Consider the following 8,231-nt stretch of genomic DNA (forward strand, 5'->3'; position numbering starts at 1 on the left):
GTAATATAACAACCATTGTTAATATCCTATCACCATGTTTTAAAATTCTATATCATTTTTATTGCTCTCTATGCTGTTTTGCTTATGTATTTGTTTTTGTCATTTTGTTTTTTTAATGAAAAACAAATTTTATGTGTACATACAAGGATCGCTGGAATAGGTGTATTGCTGATGTCTGTGGTGTATTGAGAGGAACAGTCAATGCTTAAAATTTTTTTTTTTTTTCCAGTACCAGGAATCGAGCTCACGACCTCGCGCTTGCCAGGCAGGTGCTGTGCCGCTGAGGTAAATCCCCAGCCCCAAATTTTCTTTTTTCTTGACCAGTTTTGCACGCTTGAATTTGGTAGTCAGAATGACTGATATGAAAACAATATGCAGTATAAGAACCATTGTTGAACTCCTACCATCTTGTATGATGAAGCTCTGCATCATTTCCAATGTTTTATTTACTTATTTATTTATTACTTGTTACTGTCTTTGATTGTTTGATCAATCTTACATTCTTATGCATAACGGACTGAGCAACTTCGTTAAAGGCAACCATTGTAAATTTCTCTCATTTTGTTTTGAGGTCATGTATCATTTTAGTTGTTTTGTGTTGTTTTGATTTTGTCTTCATTGTTGTTTTGTCAGTTTTTTAATTTTTAAAATAAAAAATGATGGAGAGAAAAGCTTGCTAGAACAAGGTAATTTAGGAGAGATTTCTTTTCACTTATTTAAAATAAGGGGGGAAGCAATTCATAGATTTAGCTGCTAGTTTCACCTATAATAATTCACATGTTTACAGGGACTAAAATTTTCAGAGTCTTGGAAAATTAAAAGGAGATTTCGTTAACACAAATTTTACTACATGAAATTAAATGAAGAACTTCAGTAATTTAGCAAAAGAGCTTATTTAGCTTATTTAGTTTATGCTCATAAAAATAAAAACCACTTAATCTGACTGTTACTCTGGAGTAAGTCATAGTGAAAATATAGGATAAAAGATTTTTATTTCATTTCAAAATGTTAAATATAGGGGGCTGGGGATTTAGCTCAGCGGCAAAAGCGCCTGCCTGGCAAGTGCAAGGTCGTGAGTTCGGTTCCCAGTACCGGAGAAAAACCAAAAAAAAAAAAAAAAAACAAAAACCAAAATGTTAAATATATATTTAAGTAGAAAAGTCTATATGATCTAAAATTAAGATTTTTTTTTTTTTTTAATCTTTGTGAGACAGGGTCTTACTGTGCAGTTCAGGCTGGCCTTGAGCTCACTTTGTTTGTTTTTTTGTTTTTGTTTTTTTCTGATACCGGGAATTGAACTGACGACCTTGCCCTTGCCAGGCAGGCACTGTGCTGCTGAGCTAAATCCCCAGCCCCCTTGAGCTCACTTTGTAGCCCAGGCTGGTCTCGAACTCGCAAGGATCCTCTTGCCTCAGCCTCCCGAATGTTGGGATTATAGGTGTGCTAAAATTGAGAATTTTTTGAAAACAAGACAACCACACTTGCAAAATTGGTCCTTTTAATTTCTGAGCTGTTTGGTTGAAAATCTTTCACACCTATAAAAGTAAAATGCAGATACCCATGTGAATTTCAAGTTTTATTTTATTAGTACATGTTTGCTGCATATAATGATCATATTCTTTTTTTTTTTTTTTGTCTTTTTAAGGCAGGGTCTTGCCATGCAGTTCAGGCTGGCCTCCAGCTCACTTTGTAGCCCAGGCTGGTCTCAAACTTGCAACAGTCCTCCTGCCTCAACCTCCGGAGTGCTGGGATTACAGGCGTGCACCACCATGCCCGGCAATGATCATATTCACTGTGGAGTGGGGAGTTGGTACAAGCACATAATACATCTTAATTCTTTTTATGTCCCCTCCTCCTGCCCTCCCTCCCTCTAGCTCTTGGTTGTGCACTTCAGGTTTTATTTTTTTTGCTTTGTTTTTTTTTTTGTCTGTTTGAGACAGGGTCTCGCTATGCAGTTCAGGCTGACCTTGAGCTCACTTTGTCACCCAGGTTGCTCTTGAACTCCCAAGGATCCTCCTGCCTCAGCCTCCCAAGTGCTGGGATTACAGGCGTGGGCCACCACACCTGGCAACAGTTCAGATTTTAAAATCACCTTCTTTGTTGTTATTTTGTAATACAGTACAATGGATTTAACTACAAGTCATTATGTATCAAATGTTGCACAGTTTAGACTACTTGTATGTAGGCTGGTCTCAAATGAGTTATTTTCAATGAAAGCTTCTCTGATCCTCCAACTAGAAATAGTGTCTCCCTCTTCTAGTTTCAGAATTTAAAGTGTTTTTTTTTTTTTTTTTTTTTTTTTAAAAAAAAAACAAGGTCTTGCTATGTAGTTCCAGCTGGCCTTGAACTAACCATGTAGCCCAGGCTTTGAACTTCCTCATGCCTCAGACTCCCAAATGCTGGGATTACAGGTGTGTGCCATCACACCAACCAAAACATCTATCACTTAAAATTTTTTTCACACCTCTGGGTGGGTCTGTCTAAACTGATCAACAAGGTCTAAGTTTTTTGTTTTTTGTTTTTTTTTGTCTTTTTGAGACAGGGTCTTGCCATGCAGTTGAGGCTGGTCTTGAACTCACTTTGTAGATCAGGTTGGCCTCGAACTCACAACGATCCTCCTGCCTCAACCTCCTGAGTGCTGGGATTACTGGTGTGCGCCACCACACCCAGCTAATGTCTAATTTATCTTGGTATCCAAGTAAATCCATGATCTCAGAAAACCTTTGGGGAGTGGGGTTTATGTTTTTCATTTCTAATTTCCCAGGACCTTAAACTGTACATTTGTTGAATGAATGTGTGATACTATTTAATATGCAGCCTTAAGTGCAGCAAATTATCATTAAATATTGTTAACATAATTGCTGAGAGGTTTTGTTTGTTTTGTTTTTACTTTTTTGTTTTATTTTGAGGTACTAAGAATTGAATCCAGGACCTTCACACTGAGCTAGGGCCCTAGCCTTTTTTAAAATTTGAGACAGGTTCTCACTAAATTGCTAAATTGCCCTGGCTGGGTTTGAACTTATGATCTTCCTGTCTCAGTCTCCCAGAGTGCTAGGATTACAGGTATTTGCTCCCACATCTGGCTTGTCTTCATTTTTGTGCAACTACATAGTTCATCCTACCCTGTAAAAGGCATGTAGTGACCCTGTTTTAAATTTAAAAAGCCACTGTTACACAGAAACCCGGTAAAAGAAAAGCACCTAATGTCCGTAAGAAAATTTAAAATTTAACAATAAAATAAAAAAGCCAGATGTGGTGCACACTTCTAAGCTTGTGTTCCACCTCCTCAGGAGACTGAGTCAGGAGGACAGTGTAAGCTGTGAAGGGAGGGAAGGAAGCAGGGAGGGAGGGAGAGAAAGGAGGAGGAGAAGGAGGAAAGAGGAAGGGAAACGTGGGGAGGGGAGAAGGGGCAGGGAGAGGGAGAGAGAAAAAGAAACGGTTTCTTTGGGATTTTTTTTCAGATTAAGAATATAGACCAATTTTTCCAAGCCAAAATATCCTGAATCGGGGCTGGGGATTTAGCTCAGCGGCAAAAGCGCCTGCCTGGCAAGCGCAAGGTCGTGAGTTCGGTTCCTGGTACCGGAGAAAAACCAAAAAAAAAAAAAAAAAAAAAAAACACCAAAATATCCTGAATCTTTATGGTTTTGATTTTCTAGAGGTGATGAAAGCTGTAGTCATAATTCAGTGTCGGTATGATCATGACAGGCAATGCATCATGAACTTTCATTATTTTGTGTACAGAGTACATATCATTTCATATACAGTCTGAAAAATATGAATGGACATCAGAACTGAATTCACACTTTATGTTGAGGCTTACTATGGGTGTTTTTTAATCACATTTGGTAAAATATACCGAGTAAAGATGAAAATTTTATGATGTATTCCTATTGGAAGAGAAGAAATGGCAAAATTGGGCCAAAAAAGTAGTCTTTGAGCTGAGTGTGGTGGCCCAAGTCTATAATCCCACACCTTAGGAGGCTGAGGCAGGAGGATGGAAAGTTCAACTACAGAATGGGCAACCTGGCAATTTAATGACCTAGTGAGACTCTGTTTTAAAATAAAATATAAAAAGGGAAAAGGGTTAGGATATAGTTCGACGTGAAGGCCCTTGTTCAATCTCCAGTACCACAAAGCAAAACACCAAAAACTCAACACCAGACAACAAAAACAAATAACAAATATATAGTAATAAAAAATATAAAGTTAAAAAAAATTGGTGCCAGATGCGGTGACTCACACATGTAATTCCAGCACTCGGGAGGCTGACACAGGATTGCTGTGAGTTCAACGCCAGCCTGAAGTGCATAGTGAAACCTTGTCTCAAAAACACACACACACACACACACACACACACACACACACACACCCACACCCAAATTGGTGTAGCCAGGCACGGTGGTTCATGCCTATAATCCCAGCTCTTGGAAACTTAAAAGTGAGAGGACCAAGAATTTGAGGCCAGCCTGGACTACATAGTAAGCAAAAAACAAAATAAAACAAAATAATCCAAGAACTAAAACAAGAAACCCTCTTATCTGGGGCTGAGGGAGTAGCTCAGTGATAGAACACTTGCTTGCTTTTATTTTTTCTTCTTTTATTTTTGGTCTTTTTGAGACAGGGTCTCGCTATGCAGCTCCAGTCAGCCTTGAGCTCACCTTGTAGCCCAGGCTGGTCTCGAACTCATGACAATCCTTCTGCTCAGCATCCTGCATGCTAGGATTACAGGCATGCACCACCACGCCCAGCTCTAAATGTTATATTTTGATTCCTGTATATATTGGGTAGTGATCAACTCAGAGTTAGCTTATCTTTCTTTTTTCAGTTCTAGGAACTCAAGTTAGGGGTGCTCTATACTACCAAGTTTCATTTCCAGCTCCTAAAGGTTTTTTTGTGTTTTTTGTGTGTGTTCGGGGAATCGAACTCAGGACCTTGCACTTGCCAGGCAGGTGCTCGTGCCGCTGAGCTATATTCCCAGCCCACTCTTACTTTTAAAAGCAAATTTTTAGCCAGGTGTGGTGGCACATGCCTGTAATCCCAGTACTTGGGAGGCTGAGGCAGAAGGATCGTTGCGAGTTTGAGGCCAGCCTGAGCTACAAAGTGAGCTCAGGCCAGCCTGAACTGCATAGCAAGACCTTGTCTCAAAAAAGACCAAAAAAAAAAAAAAAAAAAAAATTTTTTTTTAAAATGTTTATTTTTTATTAGGACGTATTTATAGTACATGATTACATTCATTGTGGGAAGTTGGTATATATACATAACACCTTTTAAAATATTTTTACACTTGTAAAAATTTACATTCATTCTTCTTGTTTGTTTTCTGAGACAAGGTCTTGTGCAGCTCAGGCTGGCTTTGAACTCACTATGTAGTACAGGCTGGCCTTGAACTCTTGGTGATCCTCTTGCTTCAGCCTTTCAAGTGCTGGGACTAGAGGCTTGCACCACCGTGCCCAGTCATGTTATCATATATATAGTCCAAATTCAATTTCTCAGTAAAAATCTCTTACTGATTTGTCCTTTTCCCACCAAAATGAAATGACTTTTCCCCAGGGCCTTCATACTGAGCTAAATCTTACAGTCAGTTTTTACTTATTTTACTTTACTTTTTTGTCTTTTTGAGACAGGGTCTCACTATACAGTTCAGGCTGGCCTTGAGCTCACTTGTTGCCCAGGCTGTCCTCGAACTCACAACGATCCTCCTGCCTCAGCCTCCCGAGCGCTGGGATTACTGGCATGCGCCACCACACCTGGCTGTTTTTATTTTTGAGACAGGTCTTACTAAGTTACCCAGGCTGAACTTGAATTATGATTCTCCTGTCTCAGCCTCTCCAGGAACTAGAATTACAGGCATAGGCCATGATCTATCTCTATCATGTAAGTTTTTATGGGTACTTGAGTTCATTCTGGACTCTATCCTAGTCTGTTTATTCATTTCCATATGCATTCTTCTATGTGAACTTCAGAACAGTTTCATCCAACTCTCACCCTGTCCCATGTTTTCTAGGTAGCAGTATAAGCAGTTAACAAAACCTGTCTTCTGCATGAGTCTCTGGCCTTTCATTAAATTCCAAGCTACCTTTCTGGCACCATGATAATAACAGCAACTATCAAAACCTTTTTTGGGGGACGGGTAATGAGGACTGAAGGCAGGGCTTTCACAGAGTTACATTCTCTTCTGAGAAAGGTCTTGAGACAAGGTCTCAGTAAGTTGCTAAATTGCCCTGGTTGGCCTCCAAATTGTAATCTTCTTGGCTCAATCTCCACAGAGTGGTGGGATTACACAGGTACTAGGCCCGCCTCAAGCGTGTTTTTTCTTGGATTTCAGGTGACACCCCAATAAAAAGCATTCTCATGGGACTCCATTAAATGTAAATATGCACATTTGGGGTAAGGATTGTAATGCTTTTTTTTTTTTTGTCTTTTTGAGACAGGCTCTCACTATGCAGTTCAGGCTGGCCTTGAGCTCACTTTGTAGCCCAGGCTGGTCTTGAACTCACAATGATCCTCCAGCCTCAGCCTCCCAAGTGCTGGGATTACAGGCATGCGCCACTGTAATGCTTATAGTACTAGGTCTTCTTAGTAATACAAACGGATGAAGGATCTACATATACAAATCAAATGATTTTAGGTTTTTATTTATTTATTTTAGTCTTTTTGAGACAGGGTCTCGCCATGCAGTTCAGGCTGGCCTTGCGCTCACTTTGTAGCCCAGGCTGGTCTCGAATTCAAAACGATTCTCCTGCCTCAGCCTCCCGAGTGCTGGGATTACAGGTGTGCGCCACCATGCCCGGCTTTTTTTTTGCTTTTGAGTCTTGTACTTTTTAACTTTATGGAATTAAATTCAAGGGGATGTGGTTCTATTCTAGAGAGTTTGCCTGTGATGATCAAACCGTTTGATCCCAAGCACCAAAGGGGAAAAAAAGTTATACAGTACCTGAAAATCACGTTACTTTTTAAGTTTCAAGGCAAGAACATTTTCCATTGTGACCTCTCTGTGCATGATTTTCTTATGCTTATCAAATAGAACGCTTTACTTACCTGACATCAGAGATCCAAGTGTTCCATATAAATGAATTTCCAAGGTGTTCAAAGAACCAACACTTATTATCATGTCCACCTGGCATCTTTTGTCCCTTATTCAACAGATTGCTGGATGGAAATATTTTCAGCCTAGACACTTACCATACTTTTCATACTCCAGGTCTTCAAATTACACTAACTGGATGAACTGGCTGGAATTACTGAGTGTGCCCTATCCCTTATTTTCTGACACTGCCCCTCCTCACTCACTCATTCATCTACTGTCACCTACTCCACGCTAACTACTGCTCTAGGCACCATGGATGCAGCAGTCACAACGCCCGCAGGTCAGTTCACTGGTTATCTAATCTCAAAATTGCGGAACACACTAGAGAGTTACATAGCACCACATAAGTTATGTGTGGATCTTTGTCTTCTTTTGCTACACATACTTTAAATATATTCATGCTGCTGCACATTCATCACCATCAGTCATCTCCAGATGAAATTCCGTACTCATTACACATGAATTTCCCAGTACTCCTTCCTCCCCTCAGGCAAGAGTAGGATAGTTACTCAGGCCTTTTACTCAGGCACAGTACTTTTCAGAAATGTTTTTTTGTTTTTTTCTCCGGTACCGGGAACCGAACTCACGACCTTGCACTTGCTGGGCAGGCACTTTGCCGCTGAGCTAAATCCCCAGCCTCCGAGGAAATGTTTGTCAGTTTACCATTGATCATGACATCAAAGGAGTATCTTCCCAAATTTGTGCACAAAGCAGCGGTATTTGTTTTTACTTTTGGGATGACACAGGATTTTGGTATGTATTCCAGGCTGGTCCTGAACTACGTAGCTCAGGCTGGTCTCAAACTTGTGGAAATCCTCCTGCCTCTGCTTTCTGAGAGCCAGGATTATAGGCATGAGCCACCATGGTGGCTGAAATACAGTATTTGTAATAGAGAAATGTGAAGACTGTATGTATGAAAATATTCCTAGGTTAGTGACCACCAGAGAGACACTGTGGACTGCAAATCACAGCAGTCCCTGTGAGGACTCATGAAGAACACTACACAGGTTTTCTATCAATTTATATTATTATCCCTTAAGTTGCATTAGTATTGTTCACAATGTGATACTGTAGTGGATTGATAACTGGTTGTCAACTTATAACCCCCAGCTGAACTGAGTGAGTGGTGCTGGGTGTGGGAGGC

The 8,231-nt window shown here is 40.1% G+C and overlaps 1 long non-coding RNA gene across 1 annotated transcript in view; it reads left to right on the forward strand.

Moving 5' to 3' along the window:
• Nucleotides 1-251: 251 nt before the first annotated feature.
• Nucleotides 252-8,231, forward strand: part of LOC106147763 — an 11,307-nt gene continuing 3,327 nt past the window's right edge. Inside the window, exon 1 of the long non-coding RNA XR_001232708.1 lies at nucleotides 252-285. This is a non-coding gene — a long non-coding RNA (uncharacterized LOC106147763). The remainder of the gene's footprint in view (nucleotides 286-8,231) is intronic.

The sequence above is a fragment of the Chinchilla lanigera genome, unplaced genomic scaffold, assembly GCF_000276665.1.
Source record: "Chinchilla lanigera isolate Chin_1 unplaced genomic scaffold, ChiLan1.0 scaffold00009, whole genome shotgun sequence".
NCBI lineage: Eukaryota > Metazoa > Chordata > Mammalia > Rodentia > Chinchillidae > Chinchilla > Chinchilla lanigera.